The following is a 16,003-nucleotide window of genomic DNA, read 5'->3' on the forward strand; positions in this document are numbered from 1 at the left end:
TTGTCATTAGCCATCATTTGTTGAAATAGACAGTTTTGACATTACATTTGATAGTGAATCTAAAATTGGGAAACTATGTACATTCAGATTACATTACATGAGGATAAAGAGTTATTCTCTACATTATAATTCCTTAACATCATAGTTACTCTCTACTACATTCCAATTCCTTAACATCATAGTTACTCTCTACTACATTCCAATTCCTTTACATCATAATTACTCTCACTCTCTACTACATTCTAATTCATTTACATCATAGATACACTTACCAGCTAACAATTTGTGCAGTTGCTTCTTGAAGGCATCACCTTGTAGGTCTTGCAGTGATTGTGGTAACTTGTTATATAATTTTAATCCTGTTTGCTTAAAGCTACTTTGGACCTTAGATAGCCTAGTAAAGTCTACATCAAGATTGTTTTTATATCTGGTATCATGTGAATGAACATCTGTTCTGGACAGTAAGGTATGTATTTGTTTTTTTATGGAAAGAAGACAGGTTTTTATATACAGAGAAGGTAATGTTAAGATGTTAAGCTCCTTAAAGTGCTTTCGACATGATTCTTGGCTTTTAATACCTGTAATTGCTCTAATTGCTTTCTTCTGCCACATGAACACTGTCTGAGCACCAGTTGAGTTGCCCCATAATTTTATTCCATACTGTAAGTGAGATTCAAAGAAGGCATAATAAGAAGATAAAAGATGTTTTCTGCTAACTAATGTTTTTAGTTTCCTTAACAAAAGGACTACTCTAGATAGTCTGGTACATAACAGTTCTGTGTGGGTGTTCCATGTTAATTTTGGGTCCAGGTGGATTCCTAGAAGTCTTACAGAGTCAGACTCATTTAATTTTTCCTGTAGATTGTGCAAGAAGAAATACATAGTTTCCGTCTTGCTACTGTTGAGCATCAGCTTGCTACTGTGGAGCCATATGGCAGACTTTTCAAGCATTACTTTTGTTTGTTTCTTCACTTTCTCCAATTTGTTATCTGAGGTAATCAGGGTTGTGTCGTCAGCATATATTATTGACTTGTGAAGCATGAAAGTAGGCAAGTCATTCATGTATACCAGGAAGAGAAAAGGTCCAAGCACTGAGCCTTGTGGCACGCCTCTTACAACTGGTAGGGCATTTGATTGCTGGCTATTTACTTTAACTACCTGAGTTCTGTTAGTCAGGTATGATCTGATTAATGCCAGTTCGTTATTTTTCACACCATAGCACTCTAGTTTATTTATTAGTATTTCATGGGATACTCCCCCTCTCTCACAATCTCATCTTGCCTCACTCTCTCAGAAATTTTTTGGAAATTTCTGACGAGTTCCTATGGGACCTAACTGCTGAAGTCATCGATCACTAGGCTTACACACTATGTAATCTAACTTCAGCTAACCTACGCTAAGGACAACACAAACACCCATGCCCAAGGGAGGACTTGAACCTACAACTGGGAGAGCCACGTGAACCACCGTGGCAAGATGCCTCTGACCATGTGGCTAGCCCACACATCTCTCTCTCATGTGCTGACTATAACACCATGTTCAAACTCACTTAAATCTTGATAACCTGCAATTGTAGCAGCAGTAACTGATCTAACAACTGTGTCAGATACTTGTTGTCTTATATAGGCGTTGCCGACCACAGTGTCATATTCTGGCTGACCACAGCGTCATATTCTACCTTTTTACATATCTCTGTATTTGAATATGCATACCTATATCAGTTTCTTTGGCACTTCTGTGTACATTCTAGTGGACAGACCCAGAATAAGTTGGGTAGTTTCACTGGGATAATTTCAAAATACTAGTTGTTAATTTTATTAGGAAGTCGCCATGCATTACTGTGGTTCAGTCGGGTTGAATGGAAAAGAAAGGAAAGAGAAAAATAGATTTCTGATATGAATGGGAATTGTATATATGTGTCTCTGTCTCCTCCTCTTCCCTTTCTCTGTCCATCTCCTCCTCCCCCTCTCACTGTCGACCACCACCTGCCAACCTTCTCCTGCCCTCTTTCTCTGTCTATTACCTCCTCTTACATTCACTATCTTCTCTTCCTCCTCTCTCCCTATTTCCTCTTGCCTCTCTCTCTCTCTCTCCCTTCCTCAGCCCATCTTCTGCTCCCCCTGTTTCTCCATCTCCTGCTGTCCCCTCTCTCTGTTCAACTCTTCCTTTCTGCTTTCTGTTTCCACTTTCTTTCACCCCTCTCTCCAGCTCCTCTTCACCCCTCTCACTGATCTTGAGCCTTGTTTATAGTTATTTCAAATTCAGATCCTATAGTAGTATTCAAATCATAAGCTCATAGGTCATAAATATAACTTTCCTGTTTGCTAATGACATTTCACTATTATATATTTTACTCATATATTTATGTATTATACATATTGAGAGTGCACTGACAGAAAAAAATTGCAACACCAAAAAATAATTAATGTAGAGTAATTATATTCCAGGAATGCATTTATCTAGGTAACATATTAACATTGCATGGTCTCAAATTAATGTAAGTGCAAGATATGCCATTGCAAATGTGAAATATTGGTGTATTAATAACCAGTGTAACTGCCAGAATATTGGCTCCAAACATGTTTCACAGGTGCCAGATGTCAGTTTGTGGGGATAGAGTTCCATGCCTGTTGCGCTTGGTTGATCACTACAAGGACAGTTAATGCTGTTTGTGGATGACATTGAAGTTGTAATCCGATGATGGCCCATACATGCTCAATTGGAGACAAATCTGTTGATCGAACAGGACAAGGCAACATGTTGACATCTGTAGAGCATGTTGGGTTACAATAGCAGTATGGAGGCAAGCACTATCCTGTTGGAAAACACCCCTGGGATGCTCCATGAATGGCAGCACAACAGGTCAAAGCACTAGACTGATGTACAAAATTTGCCATCAGGGTGGGTGGGATTGTAGAAATTGCACCCAGACCATAACTCCATTGTAGGTAAAGTGCCTCTAGCATGCAGACAGGTTGGTTGCATGCACTTATCTGGCCTCCTCTAACCAACACATGGCCATTACTGGCACCGAGGCAGAACCAGCTTTCATCAGAAAACACAACAGACCTCCACCTTGTCCTCCAGTGAGCTTTCTCTTGACACTATTGAAGTCACAAATGGTTATGGTTTCGTGTCAGTGGGTATCTGGCTCAGAGATGTCCTTCAAGTAACTGATTTGTAATAGTTCATTATATCACTGTGGTGCCAACTGCTGCTCGGATTGCTGCTGTAGATGCAGTACAATGTGCCAGAGCCATACACTGAGCACGATGGTCTTTCCTCTTGGTAATGCCGCGTGACCATCCAAATCACAGTCTTCTTGTAACTGTACATTCTTCTGACCACCACTGCCAGCAGTAGTGTACAGAAGTACATTCCTGCCAAGCCTTTCAGCAATATCACATAAGGAACATCCATTTTCTTATAGCCCTTGTTCAAACTCAATGAGATGCTGATAATGGCATCTTTGTTGCTTTAAAGGCATTCTTGCTAACATCAACTCACCACATCCAACAAACTGAATCTGATGAGCGTGACATCACAACTGTTACATTAGGTTCATTTGAGCACTTGCCAGTGGGCTGATGCACACGCACAGTTGAGTCACATATTAGCAGTACCTTGTCCCGCTTCTGACTGTTAGCTGTATCAGCAGTAGCAACAAGCAGCTGGATCCTAGCCGGAAAAATTTTTCTGGCTCACCCATGCTGTCAGATTTGCACTGAATTGTAGTGGAGAGAGGTAATCTCCATGTGACTCATGTTTATGTTCATCGATGTTGCTGTTTCCTCTTTGTTTATAGTTCTCTCGTCAAATGAAAACAAAATGAATTTCTGTGGCCGTGAACTATCTGATGAATTAAAATACATGAAGGGCTAAAATATGTTATTAGTCTCAATTTCCTGATCTTATTTTATTTCCACTTTTTGGCAATCAAGTATTAATCGTCTTGCAGAAAAATGAAGGCATTTTTATCAGTTTGCTGAAGAAATTTGGCTTTTATTAATCTTTTCCGCAGAGGCAGTCAATTTATTTGAAATGAAATGTTTCAGTTCACACTATTGACTAGTTTCAAGTGCTCGCTGAATTTCAAGTGCACATTTTCATCTTCTGTCACAATAAAGAACCAAACATGAGATAATACAGTACTGGTACACCAAAAAGATTTACATCCTGAAAACTGCACTGAAAAGCTTAATGTCAAGTTTGGGACTACTTCATTGTGAATCTGGACATACAAATATACAGTTCAAACCAAATTATGCATTTTAGTATGGTTTACGAAATTCAAATGCTCATGGGGTAATCTCTATTGTACTGTTTCTTCTATGAAGTAATATAAGATCTCTTAATGCTTTATAGGTACGAACATATGGGCTTCCTATGTTATCACAGATGAGCACATACAGTAACACCTGTTTTCTGGCACTCTCTGGCAACTGCTACAAAAAATCTATTTCTAACATGTCATGGGAGAAATTGTGATTAGTTGTTCGAAAAGTGAAAGAAATTTACTTTTATGCAAGATGAATTATATTACATTTGAGAATGTGCGATGAATTTCTTAAATCACAAAGCATTTGATTCTCATTTAAAACTTAACACTTTGACGACCAGCCACTTAGAGGAATTTTGAGCTCAGAAGAAAGTGATATTTCTGTTTTATGCTTTACTGAGCACTGGCTAAATAAAGACATGATAGAACTAGCATATCTACCTCAGTTTAAATTAGCTGCCACATTTTGTAGAGAAGTACTCAGGCATGGTGGTAGCTGCATATATGTTCGAGAAGATATAGACTTCACTAACATAACCAAATTTGACAGTTTATCTAAAGAAAGAGACATAGAACTCTCAATAGTAGAACTGCCAACTAGCAATTCTATAATCATCTGTGTATACAGGTCACCAGATGGCGATAAAAAAGCTTTTTATAATCATATGGAAGAGCTGTTAGAGGACTTCAACACCCTTAAAAAAAATATTATCATATGCGGTTATTTCAATGTTGATTTCTCCAAACCCAGTAAATTTAAAGATGAAATCAAAGACTTACTGAAGTCCTTTAACCTAAAACCAACTATAACCAACCCAACTCGTATAACCACTACTTCTGCAACAACCATAGATCTGGTGTTTGTAAACACAGATAAATATATCTGCAACACACAGACTGCAAACACTGGTTTTAGTGATCACAATGCCCAAATACTAACAATTGCTATTCCAGGAAACACGAGAGCTCAGAAAACTAGAACTATTGTGAGGAAGTTTAAAAATGAAAATAGATTACTTTTGTTCTCTCTTGAGAAGAGAAATCTGGACTGATGTTTACAGTTCAAACAGCACAGATGACAAGTTTGATAAATTTATGGCCACATACAAACATTTTTTTGAAATAGCCTTTCCTAAACAAATGTCACTTATAAATTCTGTGCACAAACCAAATAAATGGATCACAACAGGAATAAAAATATCATGTCAGAATAAAAGGAACTTATATGAATACTCAAAGCAAACCACAAATCCTGTATTTATCAACTACTTTAAACAATATAAACAAATACTTAGACAAGTTATAACAAAAGCAAAGAAAATGGAAAATGACAAACAAATAAAAAATTCCAGGAATAAGACTAAAGCAACCTGGAGTATCATAAAAAGAGAAGCAGGTACTACATCATTAGCCCACAAAAATATAGAACTTCATGAAAACAACAATAAAATAATCAGCCCCACAGTAGTGGCTAATAAATTTAACAAATACTTTTCTAATGTAGCACACCACCTGATTACCAAACATTACAACTCACAACCAGACAGCAATACACTACAGTCTGATACAAAACTTCTTACAACACCTGAGGAATTATCTGTCATTATAAAAAGGTTACCCAATAAGTATTCAGCAGGTACTGATGAAATACCAGATATGATCATCAGAGGAAGTGTACCATATATCGTAGAACCATTAACGGATATTTTCAATTCATCATTCGTGAGTTGTATATTCCCAAAAAATCTGAAAATGGCAAAAGTGACACCACTGTACAAGAAAGGGGACAAACAGAAGCTGCAAACTATAGACCTGTATCAGTATTGTCAGGCTTTGGTAAAATTCTTGAAAAACTATTTCTTAGAAGGCTGACAGCCTTTCTAAATAAAGAAAACATAATAAGTGATGCGCAATACGGATCCAGAACTGGCAGATCAACACAGTCAGCTATTTATACCTTCTTAAATGAAATTCTAATTGCAGTAGATAATAAGCAACATGTGTCTGGCATATTTCTTGACCTTAGTAAAGCCTTCGATGTAATTGATCAAAATACTCTGTTGCAGAAGCTAGGTAATTATGGAATACGAGACCTGCCAAACAAGTGGATACATTCCTACCTTCATGACCGTCAACAGATCACTCAAATAAAATACAAAGACATAAAAACCCCAAAAATTTGTAATTTTTACAGTAATGCACGAAACATTACATATGGAGTTCCTCAAGGGTCAGTCCTGGGGCCAATTCTTTTCATTCTTTATGTTAATGATCTGTCAGAAAAAATAACTAAAGGGACAACAGTACTTTTTGCAGATGACAAAAATATCCTAATCAAATCACGTGATGAGGAAAGCCAACAAAAAACAGCTACAGGTATAATACAAAATTTGACACAATGGTTCAGAACAAACAAGCTAATAATAAATAATGAAAAAACAGTGACAGTCAATTTCCACAATTCACAGAAACTACATCCTGCAAGACCAATTTTTAAAATTAATGGAAAAACTGTCTCATCCGTGAGCAACACAAAATTCTTAGGTATACATATTCAGCAGAACCTAAAATGGGAGACACATCTTAACCATGTAAATAAAAAGCTTAACACACTTACGTACGCAGTAAGAATCCTCGCACAAAATACAAGCCATGCGTCTGTGATCACAATGTACCATGGCAGTATTCAGTCACTGCTGATGTACGGCATTATCTTTTGGAGGAACTCCGTAGGTATAAACAAAATATTTAGGCTACAGAAAAAGATGGTTAGAATAATAAACCATGCTAAGTACAGAGACTCCTGTAGAGCAATATTTAAAAATCTCAGTATACTGCCTCTTCCTTGCTTATATATGTATGAAATATTAAATTTCACAAAAAGAAGTATTTTAAAAGATGGAAATATCTTCAAATATAACTGTGATTACCACCCTCATGATACTAGGCAGAAGCATTACTTACATGTCAATACAGTAAGTACAAACATTTGTAAGAGAGGAGTCTATCATACTGGCATAATGCTGTACAATCACATGCCATCCTATTTGAAACAGATGCAAAATTTACAAAAGTTTAAAGTGGAACTGAAAGAGTACTTGCTTGACCACTGCTTCTATTCTGTTTCCGAGTTTTTAGAGTACCAGAAAAGTGTAGTGTAATTGCTCAAATATTCTTAATAAGTCTATCATTTTATTTTATTATATTAAATTTGTCATCATTATTCAACATTTATTGAATAATTTTTAATTATTTATCCTTTCAAAATAACAATGTGTATGATTTTGTATATACTGTACAAACCTGACTTGTCCTACATCGTTTGTGCAAAATATGTACCTAAACACGATTTACAGGACCAATAAAGAAATTATATATATATAATATCATTTTTTTAAATTTTATTGGCACAGAGATGTGATGTATCTGAAGCTAAAATGCATGCAAAAAAAGACCAATATTATACGCAAAAGCTTAGCTTTTCTTGTAGCTACACTGCGTGTGCTATTTAAACCATTAACTTATCCTATTTGTCTGTTTGTGCTACTTAACAGTGCATGTTGCTATTGGATGACTGGATGACTACTCGCACATCACGTGTCCTATGCTCTGAATATCTGCTATCAGCTGGTGAGATTATGTGACATGAGCTATGGTTGGCTTACAAAGATGCATCACAATCTCGATTTCTGTGTTTCGTAAACCAACGTGCTATGTTTGGTGTAATTCAAATTTATACTTTCATAATACGAGAATATGCAGAGTGCATGTTACTCCATGTCAATGATAATTCGGAAATGCGATTTTTTTTCTGGTTTCGTTTTCTAAAGAGCCAGGAAGTTCTATGCCAGTTCAAGTCATGAATGATGGCAGTCGAGTTTAGGGGTGTTCTGTGCACCTACGTCATGCATTCTCCAACAGCCAATGAGTGTCAAGTAATGTTCTGAGCACTCTGCTGTGAATGCCGTAGCTAATGGGAGGATAAAATGTGATTGTAGTGATTTGTTTAGAAAATTTCTATTCCATTTGTTGCGAGTTTCCATCACCGATGGTGGTAGTTTGTGACAGATTCTGCCTAAAGTAGCAGGAGACATAATTTGCAGGATTATATGATTACTTCATGAGGAAAGCATGTGCATGCACGTACCACAATTGTCGCTTGCCACCGACAGAATGCAGTATACACCCGTGCCTTGACATAGGTAAAACACCATCGTTCGTTGATTCAATTAAACTCAATTCAATTTATTATCATCCATTTTATCATATACATGATATAGCAATTGTCATATAGATAGAAAGAGAGAGAGAGAGAGAGAGAGAGAGAGAGAGAGAGAGAGAGAGAGAGAGAGAGAGAATGATTTATATTATTAACAATTAAGGGAAATAACATTTTGTTAGTTACACTTTAAATACTTTGTCTTCTTTTTACAGAAAGATGAGAAAAAAATTTACAAGGTTTATACAAAGAAAAATCCATTAAGGGGAATAACATTTTCTTAATTACACTAGCAGAACTAGCACCCCTGAAAGAAAGGATATAGCGGAGACATGGCTTAGCCACAGCTTGGCAGAAATAAAGCTGTGAGTACCGGCCGTGAGTCGTGCTTCGGTAGCTCAGATGGTAGAGCGCTTGCCCGCGAAAGGCAAAGGTCCCGAGTTCGAGTCTCGGTCGGGCACACAGTTTTAATCTCCCAGGAAGTTTCATATCAGTGCACACTCCACTGCAGAGTGAAAATCTCATTCTGGAAACATCCCCCAGGCTGTGGCTAAGCCATGTCTCCGCTATATCCTTTCTTTCAGGAGTGCTAGTTCTGCTAGGTTCGCAGGAGAGCTTCTGTAAAGTTTGGAAGGTAGGAGACGAGATACTGGCGGAAATAAAGCTGTGAGTATCGGCCATGAGTCGTGCTTCGGTAGCTCAGTTGGTAGAGCGCTTGCCCGCGAAAGGCAAAGGTCCCGAGTTCGAGTCTCGGTCGGGCACACAGTTTTAATCTGCCAGGAAGTTTCATATCAGCGCACACTCCGCTGCAGAGTGAAAATCTCATTCTGGAAATTCATCAACATTATAGAAACTCTGACCTAATAGGAGCCTCTTTAATTCTTTTTTAAATGTACGCAAGTTTTGTATGCTCTTTATTTCTTTTGGTAAGGCATTGAACATTATTTTGGGTAGATACATCACACTATTTTGGTACAGAGATTTTGAGTGTATGTTTCTACGGAAATCATGCCTGTTTCCGGTCTGATAGTCGTGTACTTCACTGTTTAGAGAAGAGAATTCTTTATTTGACTTTAGGAAACATACTGATTCATAGATGAACAAACTAGGGAGGGTCAAAATTTTCAACTCCTTGAAGAGTCCTCTACATGGATCTCTGTAGGCAACGCCCTTCATAATACAAATAGCTCTCTTTTGGAGCTTAAAACAACTTTTTGTGAAACCTGTATTCCCCCAAAATATAATACCATATCTTAGATTACTATGAATGTAAGAGTAGTAGGCACACAGTACTGTTTCAAAATTGCAGTTTTCTTTAAGTTTTGTTAATACATAACAGTATTTACTAAGTTTTTTATTCAATAGTTCAACATGTTTTTCCCATCTCAAGTTATTGCCCAGCCATACACCAAAATTTTTTGTAAAAGAAGTTTGTTCTATCAGACATTTCCCAATCTCTACTCTTATGTTATTTTTTTCTTTGTTCCTTATGTGCCTAAAGTTCATCCAAGTGGTTTTTTTGTCATTTATAATTAAGTAATTGTCCTTGAACCATTCATCTGACTCATTCATTGTTCAAGCTATTTTTTCAGCTTCACTAACTCCCTTCATAAAAAGGCTCGTATCATCTGTGAAAAGTACTGATTCTACTCTTGTTAGATGGTTAAGAAAATCGTTAATAAAAACTAAGAAGAGCAGAGGGCCTAGAACAGAACCCTGGGGTACACCACAGTTGACTTTCAGGTATGCTGAGTAATATTTTGTGCCATTATGTATTATTTCAACACTTTGATATCTGTTGCACAGATACGATTGAAACAAGCTGTATGCTTTTCCACGTACTCCATAGCAGTACAGTTTCTCTAGCAAAATATCATGGCTGATGAGGATCCATGGTCTAGGGGTAGCGTCTTTGATTCACAATGAAAAAGGTCTTCGGTCCTGGGTTCGATCCCTGCCACTACCTAAATTTTGATAAATAATCAGCATTGGCGGCCGAAGACTTCCGGCATAAGAAGTCAGCCTCATTCTGCTAACGGCCTTGTCAAAGAGGGCGGAAGAGCGGATGGAGGTTCAGGGCACTCTCTTGTCCTAGGGGTGGGAAATTGCTCCTAAAGGCGGAAGAATCAGCAATGATCAACGACATGAGGATGCAGAAGGCAATGGAAACCACTGCATTAAAGACACGTAACGTGTATCCACAGGACACGTGGCCTGTAATTGAAGAAGTGTCATGATGATCTCTCCATTGGCAAAAGATTCCGGAATAGTCCCCCATTCGGATCACCGGGAGGGGACTGCCAAGGGGGAGGTTACCATGAGAAAAAGATTGAATAATCTACGTAAGGATAACATTCTACGAGTCGGGGCGTGGAACGTCAAAAGATTGAATGTGCTAGGGAAACTAGAAAATCGGAAAAGGGAAATGCAAAGGCTCAATCTAGATATAGTAGGGGTCAGTGAAGTGAAGTGGAAGGAAGGCAAGGATTTCTGGTCAGATGAGTATCGGGTAATATCAACAGCAGCAGAAAATGGTATAACAGGTGTAGGATTCGTTATGAATAGGAAGGTAGGGCAGAGGGTGTGTTACTGTGAACAGTTCAGTGACCAGGTTGTTCTAATCAGAATCGACAGCAGACCAACACCGACAATGATAGTTCAGGTATACATGCCGACGTCGCAAGTTGAAGATGAACAGATAGAGAAAGTGTATGAGGATATTGAAAGGGTAATGCAGTATGTAAAGGGGGACGAAAATCTAATAGTCATGGGTGACTGGAATGCAGTTGTAGGGGAAGGAGTAGAAGAAAAGGTTACAGGAGAATATGGGCTTGGGACGATGAATGAAAGAGGAGAAAGACTAATTGAGTTCTGTAACAAGTTTTAGCTAGTAATAGCGAATACCCTGTTCAAGAATCACAAGAGGAGGAGGTATACTTGGAAAAGGCCGGGAGATACGGGAAGATTTCAATTAGATTACATCATGGTCAGACAGAGATTCCGAAATCAGATACTGGATTGTAAGGTGTACCCAGGAGCAGATATAGACTCAGACCACAATATAGTAGTGATGAAGAGTAGGCTGAAGTTCAAGACATTAGTCAGGAAGAATCAATACGCAAAGAAGTGGGATACGGAAGTACTAAGGAATGACGAGATACGTTTGAAGTTCTCTAATGCTATAGATACAGCAATAAGGAATAGCGCAGTAGGCAGTACAGTTGAAGAGGAATGGACATCTCTAAAAAGGGCCATCACAGAAGTTGGGAAGGAAAACGTAGGTACAAAGAAGGTAGCTGCGAAGAAACCATGGGTAACAGAAGAAATACTTCAGTTGATTGATGAAAGGAGGAAGTACAAACATGTTCCGGGAAAATCAGCAATACAGAAATACAAGTCGCTGAGGAATGAAATAAATAGGAAGTGCAGGGAAGCTAAGACGAAATGGCTGCAGGAAAAATGTGAAGACATCGAGAAAGATATGATTGTCGGAAGGACAGACTCAGCATACAGGAAAGTCAAAACAACCTTTGGTGACATTAAAAGCAACGGTGGTAACATTAAGAGTGTAATGGGAATTCCACTCTTAAATGCAGAGGAGAGAGCAGATAGGTGGAAAGAATACATTGAAAGCCTCTATGAGGGTGAAGATTTGTCTGATGTGATAGAAGAAGAAACAGGAGTCGATTTAGAAGAGATAGGGGATCCAGTATTAGAATCGGAATTTAAAAGAGCTTTGGAGGACTTACGGTCAAATAAGGCAGAAGGGATAGATAACATTCCATCAGAATTTCTAAAATCATTGGGGGAAGTGGCAACAAAATGACTATTCACGTTGGTGTGTAGAATATATGAGTCTGGCGACATACCATCTGACTTTCGGAAAAGCATCTTCCACACAATTCCGAAGATGGCAAGAGCTGACAAGTGCGAGAATTATGGCACAATCAGCTTAACAGCTAATGCATCGAAGCTGCTTACAAGAATAATATACAGAAGAATGGAAAAGAAAATTGAGAATGCGCTAGGTGACAATCAGTTTGGCTTTCGGAAAAGTAAAGGGTCGGGAGAGGCAATTCTGACGTTACGGCTAATAATGGAAGCAAGGCTAAAGAAAAATCAAGACACTTTCATAGGATTTGTCGACCTGGAAAAAGCGTTCGACAATATAAAATGGTACAAGCTGTTCGAAATTCTGAAAAAAGTAGGGGTAAGCTATAGGGAGAGACAGGTCATATACAATATGTACAACAACCAAGAGGGAATAATAAGAGTGGACGATCAAGAACGAAGTGCTCGTATTAAGAAGGGTGTAAGACAAGGCTGTAGCCTTTCGCCCCTACTCTTCAATCTGTACATCGAGGAAGCAATGATGGAAATAAAAGAAAGGTTCAGGAGTGGAATTAAAGTACAAGGGGAAAGGATATCAATGATACGATTCGCTGATGACAATGCTATCCTGAGTGAAAGTGAAGAAGAATTAAATGATCTGCTGAACGGAATGAACAGTCTAATGAGTACACAGTATGGTTTGAGAGTGAATCGGAGAAAGACGAAGGTAATGAGAAGTAGTAGAAATGAGAACAGCGAGAAACTTAACATCAGGATTGATGGCTACGAAGTCAATGAAGTTAAGGAATTCTGCTACCTAGGCAGTAAAATTACAAATGACGGACGGAGCACGGTGGACATCAAAAGCAGACTCGCTATGGCAAAAAAGGCATTTCTGGCCAAGAGAAGTCTACTAATATCAAATACCGGCCTTAATTTGAGGAAGAAATTTCTGAGGATGTATGTCTGGAGTACAGCATTGTATGGTAGTGAAACATGGATTGTGGGAAAACTGGAACAGAAGAGAATCGAAGCATTTGAGATGTGGTGCTATAGACGAATGTTGAAAATTAGGTGGACTGATAAGGTAAGGAATGAGGAGGTTCTACGCAGAATCAGAGAGGAAAGGAATATGTGGAAAACACTGATAAGGAGAAGGGACAGGATGATAGGACATCTGCTAAGGCATGAGGGAATGGCTTCCATGGTACTAGAGGGAGCTGTAGAGGGCAAAAACTGTAGAGGAAGACAGAGATTGGAATATGTCAAGCAAATAATTGAGGACGTAGGTTGCAAGTGCTACTCTGAGATGAAGAGGTTAGCACAGGAAAGGAATTTGTGGCGGGCCGCATCAAACCAGTCAGTAGACTGATGAATAAAATGAATGAGGTCAAATTCCATGGATAGATCTAAAAATATTTCACAGTTGAAGTCCTCATTATCCATTACAGTTAAAACCTGTTCCAAGAATTGATATACAGCTGTTTCTGTAGACCATTCTGTGTATTGGTTAGAATTTTGAATTTGTTTAGGAAACTCAACTGTCTCTCATACATAATCCTCTCAATTACTGTAGCAAAACCTGAAAGTTATGACAATGGTCTGTAATTTTGTATGGTATATGGACATTCTTTTTCATAAAGTGGCTTTACTATTGGTTTTTTAAGTGCAGAAGGGAATTCACCAGTTTTAAATGATGTATTAATAATATCAACTAGTTCAAATATTATTTTGTTTGCACTATATTTTATGACCTTATCAGGAATACCATCACATCCACAGGAAATTTTATTTTTCAGCTTATTAATTGAATTTCTTACTTCTGTATGCGTAACTGGTTACAAAAACATTGTCTTTTCATTTGCTGGAACTTTTGATTTTACCTTTTGAGTTCCCCAGGTTCTTGATAAGATTTTGAGCACTGCTAATGTAGTAGTCACTAGACATATTGGCAACACATCGAGGGTCTTCAACAACTTTTCCTTCCTTTTTTATGATAAGATTATCGTTTGTCACTTTGGATTTACCAATGTTATGGTTTATGATCAGATCATAGTATACAAAAACCTTAACCACTCAAAGTATTGATAAGTTTTACAGTTCTGAGGAAAAGTACACGTCACTTAACATGGAAAACGTGTATTTTCACCCAGGGAAAAGTATCTTTTTAACCAAGAAATCCAGGAAAATCTGAGATTTTGTTTTTGCTTGAATGCGTATACAACCTGAATCAGTGAACAGATTGAAGCCATCAGTCCACACCTCTGTGACCATAATGGCACTGAAACCGATAATGACACAGAAAAGGCCAAAATACATACAAAGACTGCACTTTGGCTCCTCCAATAAATTGTCACATGAACGAAAAAATGACTGATACTGATGTAAGTGACCAAGGGATAGGAAAGCAAACAGCAAGAAGGAGTTGCGCTACATAAATGAAAGTTGGTGTATGTGTTTCTACATCTGAATTTCGAATTCACACCAGTCACAAAAGAGTAAAAAGTATCTCATTCCATTTTGGCAGCACTGCTCGTTTGAGCAGGAAAAAGAAAAAAGAAGAAAAAATTAGAACAGAAGGTAGTTGCTATAGTAGAAAGTAGAAATTTCTATTTGCACACATTTGATGTGTATGCAGGAAACAGTCTGACGCTTCACTGAGGCAGTGTAATCATCTTTCAGGTACTAAACAGCTTCTTACATAAAAGACTTGGGGAGAAACATAATCACTGATCACTGGTATAACAATGTTCCACTTGCCAGAATCTTTGTCAACCAGTAGCTGACTTTAGTGGGAATATTAAAGACAATAAATGTAGAATTATTGCTGGGTTCCTGTGAAAGAAACACACAGATATTGAGTTGATTTTCAAGATGCTTGGTTTTATGAGACAAGAGCGCATGATGTTTTACATTCTGGGAAGGATCACTGTTTAGCAATGCAAAGTGATGACAACATACATGAAATACAGGTGTTTGTAAAAAAGTGTACCTTTCAAAAACTGCACTCCAGGGAGGATTAGGTACATGCAAATGCCTATGCAACAAGTATAGTCTTGGGTGCAAAATATATAGGTTGTCCCTTGTTGTATTCTAATTTTTAAATGTCTGTGCATCAAACTCCAGTCTCATTTACACAATGAACACCAGTAAAAATGAGAAAGAGGAATATTTCTCAAAGAATTTAAAAGTAACATCTTATGGAAAATGTTTCCAAGATATGTGTAATAGCCATATATTACACAATGTCAAAGAGAATGAAGTTGTTTCTGATGGGTAGGGGAATAGAAGCACCAACTCAGCAGCAGTAGGAGGAGCAACAAAAACACAAGCAGAACTGGGCAAACATACCAGAAAATGAAAAGCGGTCGCACCTGCTGGCAGAAATGTTAACTAGTGTTCACAATAGTGTGCTAATTGCAAAGGAAGTGTGTGTAAAATGCTTTACTATGTTGCTTGTATGAAGTGTTCACCATACTGAAGTATTTTATTGTTACAAAACGTTTTGTGCTATAATTCTGAAAAACTGCTTTGCATATTACATTAGATTTCCTTCATTTTGCACATAATAATTTCAGTGTTGTTAAGTGTTGCCAAATAAATGCTGTTTGTATTTATGGAATTAACAGTTTTTATAATTATTTTATTTTTGTCAATGAGCAGTTGTTCTTATT

At 37.7% G+C, this 16,003-nt stretch overlaps 1 non-coding gene across 1 annotated transcript; it reads left to right on the forward strand.

The window, feature by feature from the left end:
• Positions 1-9,185: 9,185 nt before the first annotated feature.
• Positions 9,186-9,260, forward strand: Trnas-cga. Its single transcript has one exon. It is a non-coding gene; the product is annotated as a tRNA-Ser (tRNA).
• The last annotated feature ends 6,743 nt before the right edge of the window (positions 9,261-16,003 follow it).

This window comes from Schistocerca americana, chromosome 8 (genome assembly GCF_021461395.2).
Source record: "Schistocerca americana isolate TAMUIC-IGC-003095 chromosome 8, iqSchAmer2.1, whole genome shotgun sequence".
Lineage (NCBI taxonomy): Eukaryota > Metazoa > Arthropoda > Insecta > Orthoptera > Acrididae > Schistocerca > Schistocerca americana.